The sequence below is a fragment of the Durio zibethinus genome, chromosome 7, assembly GCF_047325235.1.
Source record: "Durio zibethinus cultivar Kanyao isolate XHJ-2024 chromosome 7, ASM4732523v1, whole genome shotgun sequence".
Taxonomy (NCBI): Eukaryota; Viridiplantae; Streptophyta; class Magnoliopsida; order Malvales; family Malvaceae; genus Durio; species Durio zibethinus.
The window spans coordinates 5,842,745-5,865,145 of NC_143168.1; positions in this window are offsets into that span (position 1 = coordinate 5,842,745).

The window sequence follows — 22,401 nt, forward strand, 5'->3', positions numbered from 1 at the left end:
CAAACTCTTAGACTGGGAATGAACTCCGTATGGTTAGACATGGAATGAACTCCGTATGCCTAAGTCAACCCATGAAACGAGCGTGCGGGTGCTGAGCCGGCCGAAGAGGCATAATGCGCACGTCGGGGATCGGCACGATCCCCCCCTACATACTGCCAGTCCCACTGCCCCAACCTTCGATCCGACTAGGGCTTAGACATGGAATGAACTCCCTATGCCTAAGCCAACCCACGAAATGGGCATGCAGGCACTCAGCCGGCCGAAGAGGCAGAATGTGCAAGCCGGGGATCGGCCCGATCCCCCCTACGTGCTACCGATCCTGTTGTCGCAACCCTCGATCCGATTCGATGTTAGACTGGGAATGAACTCCGTACGTTTATACTGGGGATGAACTCCCTATGCCTAAGTCAACCCACGAAACGAGCGTACGAATGCTCAGCCGACCAGAGAGGCAGGATGCGCAAGCCGGGGATCAAATGGGTGGTAGGTGGGTTCAAGCACATATTCATATTTTTGACATGCCAATGCCATTTTTATGGCTTGTAAATTCATACAATGGTCCCCTAAGCCTTCACGTGAAGTTTCATGGCAAGACGACCCGTTTTCTATTTTTCATGATTTTCAAAACTTTTTGTGGTTCGAGATTTTTTAAAATTCTTTTAGAAAGATTTTTGTCCCCAAATTTGGTAGAGGTGATCCTTGTATTTTTCTTGTCATGCATAAAAACATTTCGCTAAAAACTCGAAATTGAGAAGATTTTGTGACCGTTTGAAAAAAGTGCCCTCATTTCAAACACTTTAATGGCTACTGGCAGCAAACCTATAAAATCTCAAATGCTCTTTAAGGGGGTGTGAGTTCTCGAGGTTTGATGAGGGATAGGGGGCCAATATAAGGGCCAAGTAACAGCACCCATCGCACATCATGTGCGCACACCCCCCCGACACACCCAATCGCTAGAAACCCCAATGCCACCGGTTAGGCTCTCCGACGATGCTCCGACGATGGTGCCCCGGGCAAAAAAAATGCGGCACCAGCACATGCCAGAAACCAGCATGTGCACCATGACTCAAACTCTTAGACTGGGAATGAACTCCGTATGCTTAGACATGGAATGAACTCCGTATGCCTAAGCCAACTCACGAAACGAGCATGCAGTCACTCAGCCGACTAGAGAGGCAGAATGCGCAAGCCGGGGATCGACTCGATACCCCTCTACGTGCTACCAGACGTGCTGCCACAACCCTCAATCCGACTGGGGCTTAGACATGGAATGAACTCCCTATGCCTAAGCCAACCCACAAAACGGGCGTGCGGGCGCTCAGCCGGCCGGAAAGGCAGAATGCGCAAGTCGAGGATCGACGTGGTCCCCCCTACGTCCTACCGATCCTGTTGTTGCAACCCTCGGTCTGGTTAGATCTTAGACTAGGAATGAACTCCGTATGCTTAGACTGGGGATGAACTCCGTATGCCTAAGTCAACCCACAAAATGAGCGTGCAGGCACTTAGCCAACCGGAGAGACCGGCCGAAGAGGCAGAATGTGTAAGCTAGGGATCGACCCGATCCCCCCTATGTGCTATCGATCCTGCTGCTAGTCCTGCGGTCGGAACCCTCGATCTGATTTGATCTTAGACTGGGAATGAACTACGTATGCTTAGACATGGAATGAACTCCGTATGCCTAAGGCAACCCACAAAATGAGCGTGCGAGCGCTCAGTCGATCGGAGAGGCAGAATGCGCCAGCTGGGAACCAGCCCGATTCACCCCTGCGTGCTGTCCATCCTGCTGCCGCAACCTTTGGTCCAGTCCGATCTTAGATTGGGAATGAACTCCGTATGCTTAGACTGGGGATGAACTCTGTATGCTTAGACTGGGGATGAACTCCGTATGCCTAAGTCAACCCACGAAACGAGCGTGCGGACGCTTAGTCGACCAGAGAGGCAGGATGCGCAAGCTGTGGATCAAACAGGTGGTAGGTGGGTTCAAGCACATCTTCATATTTCTACCGTGCCAATGCTATTTCTATGGCTTGTAAATTCATACAATGGTCCCCTACGCCTTCATGTGAATTTTCGTGACAAGATGACCCGTTTTCTATTTTTCACGATTTTCAAAACTTTTTACGGTTTGGGATTTTTTAAAATTGTTTTAGAAAGAGTTTTGTCACCAAATTTGGCAGAGGTGATCCTTGTATTTCTGTTGGCATACAAGAAAAAATTCAGCTAGAAACTCGAAGTGGAGAAGATTTTGTGATCGTTTGAAAAACGTGTCCCCATTTCAGACACTTTAATGGCTACTGGCAGGAAACCCTATAAAATCTCAAATGCTCTTTAAGGGGGTGTGAGTTCTCGAGGTTTGATGAGGGATAAGGGGCCAATATAAGGGCCAAGTATCAGCACCCATCACACATCATGTGCGCACACCCCCCGGCCCCCCAATCGCTGGAACCTCTAATGCCGTCGGTTAGGCTCTCCGGCGATGCTCTGACAATGGTGCCCCAAGCGAAAAAAATGCAGCACCAGCACATGACCAAGCCCAGCATGTGCACCGTGGCTCAAACTCTTAGACTGGGAAAGAACTCCGTATGCTTAGACATGGAATAAACTCCGTATGCCTAAGCCAACCCATGAAACTAGTGTGCGGGTGTTCAGTCGGTCAGAGAGGCAGAATGCGCAAGTCGAAGATCAGCCCGATCCCTCTCTGCACGATGCCGATCCTGCTGCCATAACCTTCGGTCTGACTGGGGCTTAGACATGGAATGAAGTCCCTATTCCTAAGCCAACCCACGAAATGAGCGTGCGGGCACTCAGCCGGCCAGAGAGGCAGAATGCACAAGTGAGGGATCGGCCCGGTCCCCTTGCGTGCTGTCGATCCTGTTGCAGCAACTCTCAGTCCGATTCGATCTTAGACTAGGAATGTACTCCGTATGCATAGACTGGGGGTGAACTCCGTATGCCTAAGTCAACCCATGAAACGAGCGTGCGGGCGCTCAGCCCGCTGGAGAGGTCGATCGAAAATGCATAATGCACAAGCCGGGGATCAGCCCGGTCCCCCTCTACGTGCTGCTGATCCCGCTACCAAAACCCTCAGTCTGACTGGGGCTTAGACATGGAATGAACTCCGTATGCCTAAGCCAACCCATGAAACAAGCGTGCGGGCGCTCAGTCGACTGAAGAGGTAGAATACGCAAGCCGAGGATCGGCCCAATCCCCCCCTGTGTGCTGTCGATCCTGCTGCCGCAACACTCGGTCCGATCCAATCTTAGACTAGGAATGAACTTCGTATGCTTAGACATGGAATGAACTCTGTATGCCTAAGCTAACCCACGAAATGAGCGTTCGGGCGCTCAGTCGGTCGGAGAGACAGAATGCGTAAGCCGGGGATCGGCCCGATCCCTCCTATGTGCTGTTGATCCTGTTGCTGCAACCTTCTATCCAGTCTGATCTTTGACTAGGAATGAACTCCGTATGCCTAAGTCAACCCACGAAATGAGCATGCGGGCGCTGTGCCGGTTGAAGAGGCATAATGCGTAAGCCGGGGATCGACCCGATCCCCCTCTGCGTGCTGCTAGTCCCGCTGCCACAACCCTCAGTCTGGCTGGGGCTTAGACATGGAATGAACTCCCTATACCTAAGCCAACCCACGAAATGGGCGTGCGGGCACTCAGCCGGTCGGAGAGGTCGAATGCGCATGTCGGGGATCGATCCGGTCCTTCCTGCGTGTTGCAGATGCTGCTACCGTAACCCTCAGTCCGGTCTTATCTTAGACTGGGAATAAACTTCGTATGCTTAGACTGGGGACGAACTCGGTATGCATAAGTCAACCCACGAAACGAGCGTGCGGACGCTCAGCCGACCAGAGAGGCAGGATGCGCAAGCCGGGGATCGAACAGGTGGTAGGTGGGTTCAAGCACATCTTCATATTCCTGCCATGCCAATGCCATTTTTATGACTTGTAAATTCATACAATGGTCTCCTACGCCTTCATGTAAAGTTTCGTGGCAAGACGACCCGTTTTGTATTTTTCACGATTTTCAAAACTTTTTACGATTCGGGATTTTTTAAAATTTTTTTAGAAAGTGTTTTGTCCCCAAATTTGGTAGAGGTGATCCTTGTATTTTTGTTGGAATGTACAAAAAAATTCAGCTAAAAGCTCAAAGTGGAGAAGATTTTGTGACCATTTGAAAAAAGTGTCCCCATTTCAGACACTTTAATGGCTACTGGCAGCAAACCTATAAAATCTCAAATGCTTTTTAAGGGGGTGTGAGTTCTCGAGGTTTGATGAGGGATAGGGGGCCAATATAAGGGCCAAGTACCAGCACCCATCGCACATCATGTGCGCACACCCCCCGGCCCCCCAATAGCCAGAACCCCCAATGCTGTCGGTTAGTCTCCCAGTGATGCTCCGACGATGGTGCCCCAGGCGAAAAAAGTGTGGCACCAGCAAATGCCCGAGCCTAGTATGTGCACCGTGGCTCAAACTCTTAGACTAGGAATGAACTCCATATGCTTAGACAGGGAATGAACTCCGTATGCCTAAGTCAACCCACGAAACGAGCATGCGGGCGCTTAGCCGGCCAGAGGAGCAGAATGCGTAATCCGGGGATCGAACGGGTGGTAGGTGGGTTCAAGCACATCCTCATATTCCTGCCATGCCAATGCCATTTTTATGACTTGTAAATTCATACAATGGTCTCCTACACCTTCATGTAAAGTTTCGTGGCAAGACGAGCCGTTTTGTATTTTTCACGATTTTCAAAACTTTTTACGGTTCGAGATTTTTTAAAATTTTTTTAGAAAGTATTTTGTCTCCAAATTTGGTAGAGGTGATCCTTGTATTTTGGTTGGCATGCACAAAAACATTTAGCTAAAAACTCGAAGTGGAGAAGATTTTGTGACCATTTGAAAAAAGTGTCCCTATTTTAGACACTTTAATGGCTACTGGCAGCAAACCTATAAAATCTCAAATGCTCTTTAAGGGGGTGTGAGTTCTCGAGATTTGATGAGGGATAGGGGGCCAATATAAGGGCCAAATATGAACACCCATCGCACATCGTGTGCGCACACCCCTCGGCCCCCCAATCGCCGGAACCCCCAATGCCGTCGGTTAGGCTCTCTGGCGATGCTTCGACGATGCTCCGACGATGATGCCCCGGGCGAAAAAAATGCAGCACCAGCACATGCCCAAGCCCATCATGTGCACCGTGGTTCTAACTCTTAGACTGGGAATGAACTCCTTATGCTTAGACATGGAATGAACTCCGTATGCCTAAGCCAACGCATAAAACGAGCGTGCGGACGCTCAGCCGGTCAGAGAGGCAGAATGCGCAAGCCGGGGACCGACCCGATCCCCCCTTACGTGTTGTCGATCCTGCTATCGCAACCCTCGATCCAGTCTGATATTAGACTCAGAATGAACTCCGTATGCTTAGACTGGGGATGAACTCTGTATGCCTATGTCAACCCATGAAACGAGCGTGCAGACGCTCAGTCGACCAGAGAGGCAGGATGCGCAAGCCAGGGATCGAACGGGTGGTAGTGGGTTCAAGCACATCTTCATATTTCTGCCATACCAATGCCATTTTTATGGCTTGTAAATTCATACAATGGTCGCCTACGCCTTCATTTGATTTTTCGTGGCAGACGACCCGTTTTCTATTTTTCACGATTTTTGAAACTTTTTGTGGTTCAAGATTTTTTAAAATTTTTTTAGAAAGAGTTTTGTCCCCAAAATTGGTAGAGCTGATCCTTGTATTTTTGTTGCCATGCACAAAAATATTTAGCTAAAAACTCGAAGTGGAGAAGATTTTGTGACCGTTTGAAAAAAGTATCCCCATTTTAGACACTTTAATGGCTACTGGCAGCAAACCTATAAAATCTCAAATGCTCTTTAAGGGGGTGTGAATTCTCAAAGTTTGATGAGGGATAGGGGGCCAATATAAGGGCCAAGTACCAGCACCCATCTCACATCATGTGCGCACACCCCCTGGCCCACCCAATCGTCGAAACGCCTAATGCCACCGGTTAGGCTCTCCGACGATGCTCCGACGATGGTGCCCGGGCGAAAAAAATGCGACACCAGCACATGCCTAAGCCCATCATGTGCATCGTGGCTCAAACTCTTAGATTGGGAATGAACTCCGTATGCTTAGACAATCAATGAACTCCGTATGCCTAAGCCAACCCACGAAACGAGCGTGCGGGAGCTCAGCCGGCCAAAGATGCAGAATGAACAAGCTGGGGATCGGCCCGGTCCCCCTCTGCATGTTGTTGGCCCCGCTGCCACAACCCTCGGTCTGGCTGGGGCTTAGACATGGAATGAATTCCCTATGCCTCAGCCAACCCACGAAACGGGCTGCGGGCACTTAGTCGGCCGAGGAGGCAGAATGCACAAGCTGGGGATCGGTTCGGTCCCACCGGTGTGCTGTCGATCCTGCTACCGTAACCCTTGGTCCAATTGGATCTTAGACTGGGAATGAACTCCGTATGCTTAGACTAGGGATGAACTCTGTATGCCTAAGTTAACCCGCGAAACGAGTGTGCGGGAGCTCAGTCGACCTGAGAGGTCGACCGAAGAGGTAGCATGCGCAAGTCAGGGATCGACCCGGTCCCCCCTGCGTTCTACCGATCTTGCTGCTGGTCTTGCTACCCCAATCCTCGATCTTGTCCGATCTTAGACTGGGAATGAACTCCATATGCTTAGACATGGAATGAACTCCATATGCCTAAACCAACCCACGAAACGAGCGTGCGGGCGCTCAGCCGGCCAGAGAGGCAAAATGCGTAAGTTGAGGATCGGCCGGTCCCCCTCTGCGTGCAGCCAGTCCCACTACCAGAACCCTCGGTCCGATTGGGGCTTAGACATCGAATGAACTCCCTATGCCTAAGCCAACCCATGAAATGGGCGTGCAGGCGCTCAGTCGGCCAGAGAGGCAAAATGCGCAAGCTGGGGATCAGTTCGGTCCCCCCTGTGTGCTACTGATCCTGCTGTCGCAACCCTCATTTTGGTCCTATCTTAAACTGGGAATGAACTCCGTATGCTTAGACTGGGGATGAACTCCGTATGCCAAAGTCAACCCACGAAATAAGCATATGGGCGCTTAGTCGATCGGAGAGGCCGACTGAAGAGGTAGAATGTGCAAGCCAGGGATCAGCCCGGTCCCCTCTGTGTGCTGCCGATCCTACTGCTGGTCCTACTATCACAACCCTAGGTCTGGTCCATTTTTAGACTCGGAATGAACTCCGTATGCTTAGACATGGTATGAACTCCGTATGCCTAAACCAACCCACGAAACGAGCGTGCGGGCACTCAGCTGGCCGAAGAGGCAGAATGCATAAGTCGGGGATCGACCCGGTCCCCCCTACATGCTATCGCAACCCTCGGTTTGGTCCGATCTTAGACTAGAATGAACTCCGTATGCCTAAGTCAACCCACGAAACGAGCATACGGGCGCTGAACCGATCGGAGAGGCATAATGTGTAAGTTGGGGATCGGCCCGGTCCCCCTTCCGTGCTGTCGATCCCACTACCACAACCCTCAATCCGGCTGGGGCTTAGACATGGAATGAACTCCCTACGCCTAAGCCAACCCACGAAATGGGTGTGCGGGCGCTCAACCGGTCGGTGAGGTAGAATGCGCAAGCTGGGGATCGACCTGGTCCCCCCTGCGTGCTGTCGATCCTATTGTCACAATCCTCGATTCAGTCGGATCTTAGACTGGGAATCAACTCCATATGCTTAGATTGGGGATGAACTCCGTATGCCTAAGTCAACCCATGAAACGAGCGTGCGAGCGCTCAGCCGACCAGAGAAGCAGGATGCGCAAGCCGAGGATCGAGCGGGTGGTATGTGGGTTTAAGCACATCTTCATATTTTTGCCATGCCAATGCCATTTTTATGACTTGTAAATTCATACAATGCTCCCCTAAGCCTTCATGTGAAGTTTCGTGGCAAGACGACCCATTTTCTATTTTTCACAAATTTTGAAACTTTTTAGGGTTTGGGATTTTTTTAAATTTTTCTAGAAAGAGTTTTGTCCCCAAATTTGGTAGCCTTCTATTTTTGTTGGCATGTACAAAAAAAATTCACATAAAAACTGGAAGTGGAGGAGATTTTGTGACCGTTTGAAAAAAGTGTCTGTATTTCGAACACTTTAATGGCTACTGGCAGCAAACCTATAAAATCTCAAATACTCTTTAAGGGGGTACGAGTTCTCGAGGTTTGATGAGGGATAGGGGGCCAATATAAAGGCCAAGTACCAGCACCCATCGCACATCATGTACGCACACCCCCCGACCCCGCCATTCGTCGGAACCTCTAATGCCGCTGGCTAGGCTCCAGGTGATGCTCCGACGATGGTGCCCCGGGCGAAAAAAATGTGGCACCAGGATATGCCCGATCCCAGCATGGGCACCGTGGCTCAAAATCTTAGATTGGGAATAAACTCCATATGCTTGGACATGGAATGAACTCCGTATGCCTAAGCTAACCCATGAAACGAACGTGCGGGTGCTCAGCCGGTCGAAGTGGCAAAATACATAAAATGAGGATCAGCCTGGTACCTCCTGCATGTTGTCGATCCTGCTACCGCAACCCTCGGTCCGGTCTGATCTTTTGCTGGAAAAAAACTCCGTATGCATAAGTCAACCCACGAAACGAGCGTACGGGCGCTGAGCCGATCGAAGAGGCATAATGCGCAAGCCGAGGATCGACTCGATCCCCCTCTACGTGCTACCGATCTCGCTGCCACAACCTTCGGTCTGGCTGAGGCTTAGATATGGAATGAACTCCCTACGCCTAAGCCAACCCATGAAACGGGTGTACGGGTGCTCGGCCTATCGGAGAGGCAGAATGCGTAAACCGGGGATCGGCCCGATCCCCCCTGTGTCTTGCCGATCCTACTGCTGCAACCCTCAGTCTGGTCTGATCTTAGACTGGGAATGAATTCCGTATGCTTAGACTGGGGATGAACTCTGTATGCCTAAGTCAACCCGCGAAATGAGCATGCGGGCGTTCAGCCAACCAGAGAGGTCGGTCGGAGTGGCATAATGCGCAAGCTACGAAACAGCCCGGTCCCCCTTTGCGTGCTGCCGATCTCGCAGTCGGCCCTGCTGCCGATCCCGCAGTCGGCCCTGCTGCCACAACCCTTGGTCCAGCTGGGGCTTAGACATTGAATGAACTCCGTATGCCTATGCCAACCCACAAAACGAGGGTACGGGCGCTTAGCCTGTCGAAGAGGTAGAATGCGTAAGCTGAGGATCAGCCCGGTCCCTCCTACGTGCTACCGATCCTGCTGCTGCTCTACTGCCGCAACCCTCAGTTTGATCTAATCTTAGATTAGGAATGAACTTCGTATGCTTAGACATGGATTGAACTCAGTATGCCTAAGCCAACCCATTAAACGAGGGTGCGGGCGCTCAGTTGGCTGGAGAGGCAGAATACGCAAGCCAGGGATCGGCTCGATCCCCCCTGCGTGCTGTTGATCCTGCTACCGCAACCCTCAGCCCGGTCTGATCTTAGACCTAGAATGAACTCGTATGCTTAGACTGGGGATGAACACTGTATGCCTAAGTCAACCCACAAAACGAGCGTGCGGGGGCTGAGTCGATCGGAGAGGCATAATGTATAAGTCGGGGATAGGCTCGGTCCCCCTTTACGTGCTGCTGGTCCCACTACCACAACCCTCGGTTCGGCTGGGGCTTAGACATGGAATGAACTCCCTATGCCTAAGCTAACCCATGAAACAGGTGTACGGGCGCTCAACCGACCGGAGAGGAAGAATGCATAAGCCGAGGATCAGCCCGGTCCCCCCTGTGTGCTGTCGATCCTACTGCCGCAACCCTCAACCCGGTCTGATCTTAGACTGGGAATGAACTCCGTATCCTTAGACTGGGAATGAACTTCGTATGCCTAAGTCAACCCATGAAACGAGCGTGCAGGGGCTGAGCCAGCCGGAGAGACGTAATGCGCAAGCCGAGGATTGGCTCGGTCCCCCTCTGCGTGCTGCCTGTCCCGCTGCCACAACCCTTGGTCCGGCTGGGGCTTAGACATGGAATGAACTCCCTATTCCTAAGCCAACCCATGAAATGGGAGTGCGGGCACTCAGCTGGCCGGAGAGGCAGAATCCGCAAGCTGGGGATCGACCCGGTCCTTCCTGTGTGCTGCCGATCTTGCTGCCGCAACCCATCGGCCCGCTCCGATCTTACACTAGGAATGAACTCTGTATGCTTAGACTGGGGATGAACTCCGTATGCCTAAGTCAACCCATGAAACGAGCGTGCGGGCGTTGAGCCGACCAGAGAGGCAGGATGCGCAAGCCGGGGATCGAACGGGTGGTAGATGGGTTCAAGCCATCTTCATATTTCTGCCATGCCAATGCCATTTTTATGGCTTGTAAATTCATATAGCGGTCCCCTAAGCCTTCATGTGAGGTTTCGTGGCAAGACGACCCGTTTCTATTTTTCACAATTTTTGAAACTTTTTGCGGTTTGGGATTTTTTAAAATTTTTTTAGAAAGAGTTTTGTCCCCAAATTAGACAGAGGTGATCCTTGTATTTTTTGTTGGCATGCACAAAAAATTCAGCTAAAAACACGAAGTGGAGAAGATTTTGTGACCGTTTGAAAAAAGTGTCCCCATTTCAGACACTTTAATGGCTACTAGCAGCAAAGCTATAAAATCTCAAATGCTCTTTAAGGGGGTATGAGTTCTCGAGGTTTGATGAGGGATAGGGGGTCAAAATAAGGGCCAAGTACCAGCACCCATCGCACATCATGTGCGCACACCCCCGGCCCCCTAATTGCCGGAACCCCAATGCCGTCGGTTAGGCTCTCTAGTGATGCTCCGACAATGGTGCCCCGGGTGAAAAAAATGTGGCACCAGCACATGCCTGAGCCAACATGTGCACTGTGGCTCAAAATCTTAGATTGGGAATGAACACCGTATGCTTAGACATGGAATGAACTCTGTATGCCTAAGCTAACCCACAAAACGAACGTGCGGGCGCTCAGCTAGTCGGAGAGGCAGAATGCGTAAGCCGGGGATGGGCTCGGTCCTACTACCGTAACCCTCAGTCCGGTCTGATCTTAGACTGGGAATGAACTCCGTATGCATAAGTCAACCCACGAAACGAGCGTACGGGTACTAAGCCTATCGAAGAGGCATAATGCGCAAGTCGAGGATCGACCTGGTCCCCCTCTGCGTGCTGCCAGTCCCGCTGCCACAACCCTCAGTCCGGCTGGGGGTTAGACATGGAATGAACTCCCTATGCCTAAGCCAACTCATGAAATGGGTGTGCGGGCGCTCAGCTGGCTGGAGAGGCAGAATCCGTAAGCTGGGGATCGACCCGGTCCTTCCTGCGTGCTGTCGATCCTGCTATCGTAACCCTCGGCCCGATCCGATCTTACACTAGGAATGAACTCCGTATGCTTAGACTGGGGATGAACTCCGTATGCCTAAGTCAACCCACGAAACGAGCGTGCAGGCGTTGAGCCGACCAGAGGGGCAGGATGCGCAAGCCGGGGATCGAGCGGGTGGTAAGTGGGTTCAAGCCATCTTCATATTTCTGCCATGCCAATGCCATTTTTATAGCTTGTAAATTCATACAGTGGTCCCCTAAGCCTTCATGTGAGGTTTCGTGGCAAGACGACCCATTTTCTATTTTTCACAATTTTTGAAACTTTTTGCGGTTTGAGATTTTTTAAAATTTTTTTAGAAAGAGTTTTGTCCCCGAATTAAACAGAGGTATCCTTGTATTTTTGTTGGCATGCACAAAAAAATTCAGCTAAAAACAAGAAGTTGAGAAGATTTTGTGACCGTTTGAAAAAAGTGTTCCCATTCCAGACACTTTAATGGCTACTGGCAGCAAAGCTATAAAATCTCAAATGCTCTTTAAGGGGGTGTGAGTTCTCGAGGTTTGATGAGGGATAGGGGGTCAAAATAAGGGCCAAGTACCAGCACCCATCGCACATCATGTGCGCACACCCCCCGGCCCCCCAAATTGCCGAAACCCCAATGCCATCGGTTAGGCTCTCCGGTGATGCTTTGACAATGGTGCCCCGGGTGAAAAAAATGTGGCACCAGCACATGCCCGAGCCCAGCATGTGCACTGTGGCTCAAAATCTTAGATTGGGAATGAACTCCGTATGCTTAGACATGGAATGAACTCCGTATGCCTAAGCTAACCCACGAAACGAGCGTGCGGGCGCTCAGTCGGTCAGAGAGGCAGAATGCGCAAGCCGGGGATGGGCCCAGTCCTACTGTCGTAACCCTCAGTCAGGTCTGATCTTAGACTGGGAATGAACTCCGTATGCATAAGTCAACCCACGAAATGAGCGTACGGGTACTGAGCCTATCGAAGAGGCATAATGCGCAAGCCGGGGATCGACCAGGTCCCCCTCTGTGTGCTGCCAGTCCCGCTGCCACAACCCTCGATCTGGCTGGGGCTTAGACATGGAATGAACTCCCTATGCCTAAACCAACCGACGAAACGGGCATACGAGCACTTAGCCGATCGAAGAGGCAGAATGCGTAAGCCGGGGACCAGCCCGGTCCCCCCTGCATTTTGCCGATCCTACTGCCGCGACCCTCAGACCAGCTCGATCATAGACTGGGAATGAACTCCGTATGCTTAGGCTGGGGATGAACTCCATATGCCTAAGTAAACCCACGAAATGAGCGTGCGGGTGCTCAGCCGACCAGAGAGGCAGGATGCGTAACCCGGGGATCGAACGAGTGGTCGGTGGGTTCAGGCACATCTTCATATTTCTGCTGTGCCAATGCCATTTTTATGACATGTAAATTCATACAATGGTTCCCTAAGCCTTCATGTGAAGTTTCGTGGCAAGATGACCCGTTTTCTATTTTTCACGATTTTCAAAAATTTTTGCAGTTTGGGATTTTTTAAAATTTTTTTAGAAAGAGTTTTGACCGTAAATTTGGTAGAGGTGATCCTTATATTTTTTTTGGTGTGCACAAAAAAATTCAGCTGAAAACTTGAAGTGGAGAAGATTTTTTGACCGTTTGAAAAAAGTGTCCCCATTTCAGACACTTTAATGGCTACTGGCAGCAAACCTATAAAATCTCAAATGCTCTTTAAGGGGGTGTGGGTTCTCGAGGTTTGATGAGGGATAGGGGGCCAATATAAGGGCCAAGTACCAGAACCCATCGCACATCATGTGCGCACATCCCCCGGCCCCCCCAATCGTCGGAACCCCCAATGCTGTCGATTAGGCTCTCCGGTGATGGTGCCCCGGGTGAAAAAAATGCGGCACCAGCACATGCTCGAGCCCAGCATGTGCACCGTGGCTTAAAATATTATACTTGGAATGAACTTCGTATGCTTAGACATGGAATGAACTCTGTATGACTAAGCCAACCAACGAAACGAGCGTACGAGCACTCAGCCGACCAGAGAGGTAGAATGCGTAAGCCGTGGGTTCAAGCACATCTTCATATTTCTACCATGCCAATGCAATTTTTATGGCTTGTAAATTCATACAATGGTCCCCTCAGCCTTCATCTGAAGTTTCGTGGCAAGACAACCCGTTTTCTATTTGTCACAATTTTCGAAACCTTTTGCGATTCAGGATTTTTTAAAATTTTTTTAGAAAGAGTTTTGTCCCCAAACTTGGTAGAGGTGATCCTTGTATTTTTGTTGGCATGTACAAAAAACTTCAACTAAAAACTCAAAGTGGAGAAGATTTTGTGACCGTTTGAAAAAAGTGTCCCCATTTTAGACACTTTAATGGCTACTAGCAGCAAAGCTATAAAATCTCAAATGCTCTTTAAGGGGGTGTGAGTTCTCGAGGATTGATGAGGAATAGGGGGCCAATATAAGGGCCAAGTACCAGCATCCATCGCACATCAAGTGCGCACACCCCCCGGCCCCACCAATCATCGGAACCACCAATGCCGCCGGTTAGGCTCTCCGGCGATGGTGCCCCGGGCAAAAAAAATGCGGCACCAGCACATGCCCGAGCCCAGCATGTGCACTTGGCTCAAAATTTTAGACTGGGAATGAACTCCGTATGCTTAGACATGGAATGAACTCCATATGCCTAAGCCAACCCACGAAATGAGCGTGCGGGCACTTAGCCGATCGGAGAAGCAGAATGCGCAAGCCGGGGATCAGCCGGGTCCCCCTCTACGTGCTATTGATCCTGCTGCTGCAACCCTCGGTCCGATCCTATCTTAGACTGGAATGAACTCCATATGCATAAGTCAACCCATGAAACAAGCGTGTGGGCACTGAGCCGGCCGAAGAGGCATAATGCGCAAGCCGGGGATCGGCCCGATCCCCTTCCGCGTGCTGCCAGTCCTGTTGGCACAGCCCTCGGTCTGACTGGGGCTTAGACATGGAATCAATGCCCTATGCCTGAGCCAACCCATGAAACAGGCATGCGGGCGCTCAGCCGATCGGAGAGGCAGAATACGCAAGCCGGGGATCGACCCGATCCCCCCAGCGTGCTATCGATCCTACTACTGCAACCCTTAGTTCGGTCTGATCTTAGACTGGGAATGAACTTCGTATGCATAAGTCAATCCATGAAATGAGCGTGCGGGTGCTGAGCTGACAGAAGAGGCATAATGCGCAAGTCGGGGATCGACCCGGTCCCCCTCTGCGTACTGCCAGTCCCACTGCCATAACCCTCGGTCCGGCTAGAGCTTAGACATGGCATGAACTCCCTATGCCTAAGCTAACCCATGAAACGGGTGTGCGGGCGCTCAGTCGGCCAGAGAGGCAGAATGCGTAAGTCGGGGATCAACTCGGTCCCCCCTACATACTACCGATCCTGCTGTTGCAATCCTCGGTCCCGTCCGGTCTTAGACTAGGAATGAACTCTGTATGCTTAGACTAGGGATGAACTCCGAATGCCTAAGTCAACCCATGAAATGAGCGTGTGGGCCCTCAGTCTGCTAGAGAGGCCGGTCGGAGAGGCCTAATGCGCAAGCCAAGGATCAGCCTGATCCCCCTCTGCGTGTTGCCAATCTCGCTGCCGGTCCTACTACCATAACCCTCAGTCTGGCTGGGGCTTAGACATGGAATGAACTCCGTATGCCTAAGCCAACCCACGAAATGAGCGTGCGGGTGCTCAGCCTGTCGGAGAGGCAGATTGTGGAAGCCGGGGATCGACCCTGTCCCTCCTTGCGTGCTGTCGATACTGCCACAACCATCGTTCTGGTCCGATCTTAGACTGGCAATGAACTCCATATGCTTAGATTGGGGATGGACTCTGTATGCCTAAGTCAACCCACGAAACGAGCGTGTGGGCACTCAACCGATCGGAGAGGCCGACCGAAGAGGCACAATGTGTAAGTCAGGGATCGACCCAGTGCCCCCCTTCGTGCTGCCAATCTTGCTGTTGGTTTTGTTACCGTAACCTCGGTCCGGTCTAATCTTAGACTGGCAATGAACTCCGTATGCTTAGACATGGAATAAACTCCATATGGCTAAGCCAACCGACGAAACGAACGTGCGGGCGCTCAGTTGGCCGGAGAGGCAAAATGCGCAAGTCAGAGATCGGCCTGGTCCCCTCCTACATGCTGTCGATCCTGCTGCCTCAACCCTTGGTCCGGTCCAATCTTAGATTGGGAATGAACTTCGTATGCCTAAGTCAACCCATGAAATGAGCGTGCGGGCGATGAGCCGGTCGAAGAGCCATAATGCGCAAGCCAAGGACCGACCCGGTCCCCCTCTACGTGCTGTCGATCCCGCTGCCACAACCCTCGGTTTTACTGGGGCTTAGACATGGAATGAACTCCCTATGCCTAAGCCAACCCACGAAATGGGCATGCGGGCGCTCAGCTGGTCGGAGAGGCAGAATGTGCAAGCCGGGGATCGACCTAGTCCCCTATACGTGCTGTCGATCCTGCTGCCGCAACCCTCGGTCTGGTCCGATCTTAGACTGGGAATGAACTCCATATGCTTAGACTAGGGATGAACTCCGTATGCCTAAGTCAACCCACGAAACAAGCGTGCGGGCGCTCAGTCAACCAGAGAGGCAGGATGTGCAAGCCGAGGATCGAACGGGTGGTAGGTGGGTTCAGGCATATCTTCATATTTCTGCCATGCCAATGCCATTTTTATGGCTTGTAAATTCAGACAATGCTCCCCTAAGCCTTCATGTGAAGTTTCATGGCAAGACAACCCGTTTTCTATTTTTCATGATTTTCGAAATGTTTTGCGGTTTGAGATTTTTTAAAATTTTTTTAGAAAGATTTTTATCCCCAAAATTGGTAGAGCTGATCCTTGTATTTTTGTTGGCATGCACAAAAAAATTCAGCTAAAAACTCAAAGTGGAGAAGATTTTGTGACCGTTTGAAAAAAGTGTCCCCATTTCAGACACTTTAATGGCTACTGGCAGCAACCTATAAAATCTCAAATGCTCTTTAAGGGGGTGTGAGTTCTCAAGGTTTGATGAGGGATAGGGGGCCAATATAAGGGCCAAGTACCAGCACCCATCGCACATCATGTGCGCATGCCCTCGGCCCCCCCAATCGTCGGAACCCCCAATGCTGCCGGTTACACTCTTCGACGATGCTCCGGTGATGGTGCCCCAAGGGAAAAAAATACGACACCGACACATGCCCAAGCCCAGCTTGTGCACTGTGGCTCAAAATCTTAGACTGGGAATGAACTTTGTATGCCAAAGGCAACCCATGAAACGAGTGTGTGGGCACTCAGCAGGCCAGAGAGGCAGAATCCGCAAGTCGGAGATCCACCGGGTCCCCCCTGCGTGCTATCAATCTTGGTGCCACAACCCTCAGTCTGGTCTGATCTCAGACTGGGAATGAACTCTGTATGCATAAGTCAACCCATAAAATGAGCGTGCGGGTGCTGAGCCGACCGAAGAGGCATAATGCATAAGCCGGGGATCGGCCCGGTCCCCTTCTGCGTGCTACCGGTCCCGCTGCCACAACCCTCGGTCCGGCTGGGGCTTAGACATGGAATGAACTCTGTATGCCTAAGCCAACCCATGAAACGGGCGTGCAGGCGCTCAGCCGATAAGAGAGGTAGAATCCGTAAACTGGGGATCGACCTGGTCCTCTGTGTGCTGTCGATCCTACTACCGCAACCCTGGATCTGATCCGATCTTAGACTGGGAATGAACTCTGTATGCTTAGACTGGGGATGAACTCCGTATGCCTAAATCTACCCATGAAACGAGCATGCAGGCACTCAGCCGGCCGGAGATGCCGATCGGAGAGGCATAATGCACAAGTCGGGGATCAGCCTGATCCCCCTCTACGTGCTGCCGATCCCGTTTTTGGTCCTGCTGGGATAACCCTCGGTCTAGCTGGGGCTTAGACATGGAATGAACTCCTTATGTCTAAGCCAACCCATGAAACAAGCGTGTGGGTGCTCAATCGGCCAGAGAGGTAGAATGCGCAAGCCGGGGATGGCCCGGTCCCCCCTGCGTGGTGCCGATCCTGCTGCTAGTCCTGCTGTCGCAACCCTCAGTCCAATCCAATCTTAGACTGGGAATGAACTCCGCATGTTTAGACATGGAATGAACTCCATATGCCTAAGCGAACCCACGAAACGAGCGTGCGGGCGATGAGCCGACTGGAGAGGTGTAATACGTAAGTCGGGGATCGGCTCGGTCCCCCTCTGCATGCTATCGATCTTGCTGCCACAACCCTCGGTCCGACTACGGCATAGACATGGAATGAACTCCCTATGCCTAAGCCAACCCACGAAATGGGCGTGCAGGCGCTCAACTGACCTGAGAGGTAGAATGCGCAAGCTGGGGATCGGCTCGATCCCCTTTGTGTGCTGCCGATGCTGCTACGCGACCCTTGGTCCGGTTCAATCTTAGACTGGGAGTGAATGCCGTATGCTTAGACTAGTGATAAACTTCGTATGCCTAAGTCAACCCACGAAATGAGCGTGCGGGTGCTCAATCGGCCAGAGAGGCATAATGTGCCACCCAAGGATCGGCCCAGACCCCCTCTGCATGCTGTCGATCCCGCTGCCGGTCCTGCTACCACAACCCTCAGTTCGGCTGGGGCTTAGACATGGAATGAACTCGGTATGCCTAAGCCAACCCACGGAACGAGCATGCGGGTGCTCAATCAGCCGGAGAGGTAGAATGCACAAGCCAGGGATTGGCTCGGTCCACCCCTACGTGCTACTGATCTTGCTGCTGGTCCTGCTGCAGCAACCCTCGGTTCAGTCCGATCTTAGATTGGGAATGAACTCTGTATGCTTAGACATGGAATGAACTCTGTATGCCTAAGCAACCCACGAAATGAACGTGCGGGCGCTCAGTCGATCGGATAGGCAGAATGCATAAGTCGGGGATCGACCCAGTCCCCCCTACGTGTTGTTGATCCTGTTACCGTAACCCTCGATCTAGTCTGATCTTAGACTGGGAATGAACTCCGTATGCCTAAGTCAACCCATGAAACGAGTGTGCGGGCATTGAGCCTACCAGAGAGGCATAATGCGCAAGCCGAGGATCAGCCCGGTCCCCCTCTACCTGTTACCAATCCCGCTGCCACAACCCTCGGTCCGTCTGGGGCTTAGACATGGAATGAACTCCCTATGCCTAAGCCAACCCATGAAATAGGCGTGTGGGCTTTCAACCGAGGATCGGCCTGGTCCCCCCTGCGTGCTGTCGATCATGCTACCGTAACCCTCGTTTCGGTCGGATCTTAGACTGGGAATGCACTCCGTATGCTTAGACTGGGAATGAACTCCGTATGCCTAAGTCAACCCACGAAACAAGTGTGCGGGTGTTGAGCCGGCCAGAGAGGCATAATGCGCAAGCCGGGGATGGGCCTGGTCCCCTTCTACCTGTGGGTGGTCCCGCTACCACAACCCTCGGTCTGGCTGGGGTTTAGACATGGAATGAACTCCGTATGCCTAAGCCAACCCACGAAACGAGCTTGCGGGCGCTCAGCCGGCCGGAGAGGCAGAATGCTCAAGCCGGGGATCGGCCCGATCCCTCCTACGTGGTGTCAATCTTGCTACCGCAACCCTCGGTCCGATCTTATCTTAGACTAGGAATGAACTCCGTTTGCATAAGTCAACCCACAAAACAAGCGTACGGGCACTGAGCCGGCCGAAGAGGCATAATACGCAAGCCGGGGATCGGCCCGGTCCCCCTCTGCATGCTGTCGATCCCATTGCCACAACACTCGGTCCGGCTGGGGCTTAGACATGGAATGAACTCCCTATGCCTAAGCCAACCCACGAAACGGCGGTGCGGGTGCTTAGTCGGCCAGAGAGGCAGAATGCGTAAGCCGGGGATCAACCTGATCCCCCCTGCGTGCTATCGATCTTGTTGCTGCAACCCTCAGTCCGATCTGATCCTAGACTGGGAATGAACTCGTATGCTTAGACTGGGGATTAACTCCGTATGCCTAAGTCAATGCACAAAACGAGCATGAGGGCGCTCAACCGGCCTGAGAGGCGTAATGCGCAAGCCGGGCATCAGCCCGATCCCCCGATGCGTGCTACCGGTCCTGCTGCCACAACCCGAAATCTGACTGGGGCATAGACATGGAATGAACTCCCTAGCCTAAGCCAACCCACGAAACGAGCGTGCGGGCACTCAACCCGCCGAAGAGGCAGAATACGCAACCCGAGGATTGGCCCGATTCCCCCTTGCTTGTTATAGATCCTGCTACTTGTCCTCTTACCGCAACCCTCGGTCTAGACTGATCTTAGACTGGGAATGAATTCTGTATGCTTAGACATGGAATGAACTTCGTATGCCTAAGCCAACCCACGAAACGAGCGTGCGGGCGCTCAGTCGGCTGGAGAGGCAGAATGCGCAAGTTGGGGATCGGCCCGATCCCCCCTTGCGTGCTGTCGATCCTGCTGTCACAAACCTGGGTCCGGTCCGATCTTAGACTGGGAATGAACTTCGTATGCATAAGTCAACCCATGAAACGAGCGTACGAGTGCTGAGCCAGTCAAAAGGGCGTAATGCGCAAGCCAGGGATCGGCTCGGTCCCCCTCTGCATGCTGTCGGTCCCGCTACTATAACCCTCGATCCGGCTAGGGCTTAGACATGGAATGAACTCCCTATGCCTAAGCCAACCCATGAAAATGGACGTCTGTAGAGGCAAAATGCATAAGTTGGGGATCGACCCGATCCCCCCTGCGTGTTCTCGATCCTGCTGCCGTAACCCTCGGTCTGGTCCGATCTTATACTGGGAATGAACTCTGTATGCCTAAGTCAACCCATGAAATGAGTGTACGGGCATTAAGCGTACCAGAGAGACATAATGCGCAAGCCGAGGATCAGCCCGATCCCCCTCTACCTGCTGTCGGTCCCGCTACCACAACCCTCAGTCCGATTGGGGCTTAGACATGAAATGAACTCCCTATGCCTAAGCCAACCCACGAAACGGGCGTGAAGGCGCTCAGTCAGCCGAAGAGGCAAAATGCGCAAGTCGGGGATCGACCTGATCCCCCCTGCATGCTGCCGATCCAGCTACCACAACCCTCAGTCTAGTCTAAACTTAGACTGGGAATGAACTTCGTATGCCTTATTCAACCCACGAAATGAGTATGCAGGCGCTCAACCGACTGGAGAGGCATAATGCGCAAGCCAGGGATCAGCTCGATCCCCCTCTACGTGCTGTCGATCCCGCTGCCGGTCCTGATGCCACAACCCTTAGTCGGTTGGGGCTTGGACATGGAATGAACTCCGTATGCCTAAGCCAACCAACGAAACGAGCGTGTGGGCACTCAGCCAGTCGGAGAGGCAGAATGCACAAACCGGGGATCGACTCGGTCCCCCCCTGTATGATGCCGATCCTGCTGCTGGTCCTGCTATTGTAACCCTCGATCCGGTCCGATCTTAGACTGGGAATGAACTCCGTATGCTTAGACATGGAATGAAATTCGTATGCCTAAGCCAACCCACAAAATGAGCGTGCGTGCGGGCGCTCAACTGGACGAAAAGGTGGAATGCGCAAGACGGGGATCGACCCGGTTCCCCCTACGTGCTGTCGATCCTGTTGCTGTAACCCTAAGTCTGGTTCGATCATAGATTGGGAATGAACTTTGTATGCCTAAGTCAACCCATGAAAGAAACGTGCGGGTGCTGAGCTAACCGAAGAGGCATAATGCACAAGTCAAGGACCGACCTGGTCCCCCTCTGTGTGCTGCCGATCCTGCTGCCACAACCATTAGTCCGGCTGGGGCTTAGACATGGAATGAACTCCCTATGCCTAAGCCAACCCATGAAATAGGTGTGCGGGCGCTCAACCGGTCGGAGAGGCAGAATGCGCAAGCTGGGGATCGGCTCAGTCCCCCCTGCATGCTGTCGATTCTGCTGTCGTAACCCTCGATTCGATCTGATCTTAGACTGGGAATGAACTCCGTATGCTGAGACTAGGGATGAACTCCGTATGCCTAAGTCAACCTACGAAATGAGCATGCGGGCACCCAGCCGACCAGAGAGGCAGGATGCGTAAGTTGAGGATCGAACGGATGGTAGGTGGGTTCAAGCACATCTTCATATTTCTGCTGTGCCAATGCCATTTTTATGTCTTGTAAATTCATACAATGGTCCCCTAAGCCCTCATGTGAAGTTTCATGGCAGGACGACCCATTTTCTATTTTACACAATTTTTGAAACCTTTTACGGTTCGGGATTTTTTAAAACTTTTTTAGAAAGAGTTTTGTCCCCAAATTTGGTAGAGGTGATCCTTTTATTTTTGTTGGCATGCACAAAAAAGTTCAGCTAAAAACTCGAAGTTGAGAAGATTTTGTTACCGTTTGAAAAAAGTGTCCCTATTTCAGACACTTTAATGGCTACTGGCAGCAAACCTATAAAATCTCAAATGCTCTTTAAGGGGGTGTGAATTCTCAAGGTTTGATGAGGGATAGGGGGCCAATATAAGGGCCAAGTACCAGAAACCATCACACATCATGTACGAACACCCCCCGGCCCCCCAATCGTCGGAACCCCCAATGCCGTTGATTATGCTTTCCTATGATGCTCCGACGATGCTTCGGCGATGGTGCCCCAGGCGAAAAAAATGTGGCAGCAGCACATGCCTGAGCCCAGCAAGTGCACCGTGGCTCAAAATCTTAGACTGGGAATGAACTCCGTATGCTTAGACATGGAATGAACTCTGTATGCCTAAGTCAACCCATGAAACAAGCGTCCGGGCGCTTAGCCGGCCAGAGAGGTAGAATTCGCAAGTCGGGGATTGGCCTGATCCCCCCCTATGTGCTGTCGATCCTGCTGCCGTAACCCTCGGTCTGGTCTGATCTTAGACTAGGAATGAACTCCATATGCTTAGACAGGGGATGAACTCCGTATGCCTTACTCAACCCACGAAACGAGCATGTGGGCGCTCAGCCAGCTAGAGAGGCAGAATGCGCAACCCGGGGATCAGTTTGGTCCCCCCTGTATGATGCTGATCTTGCTGCTGGTCCT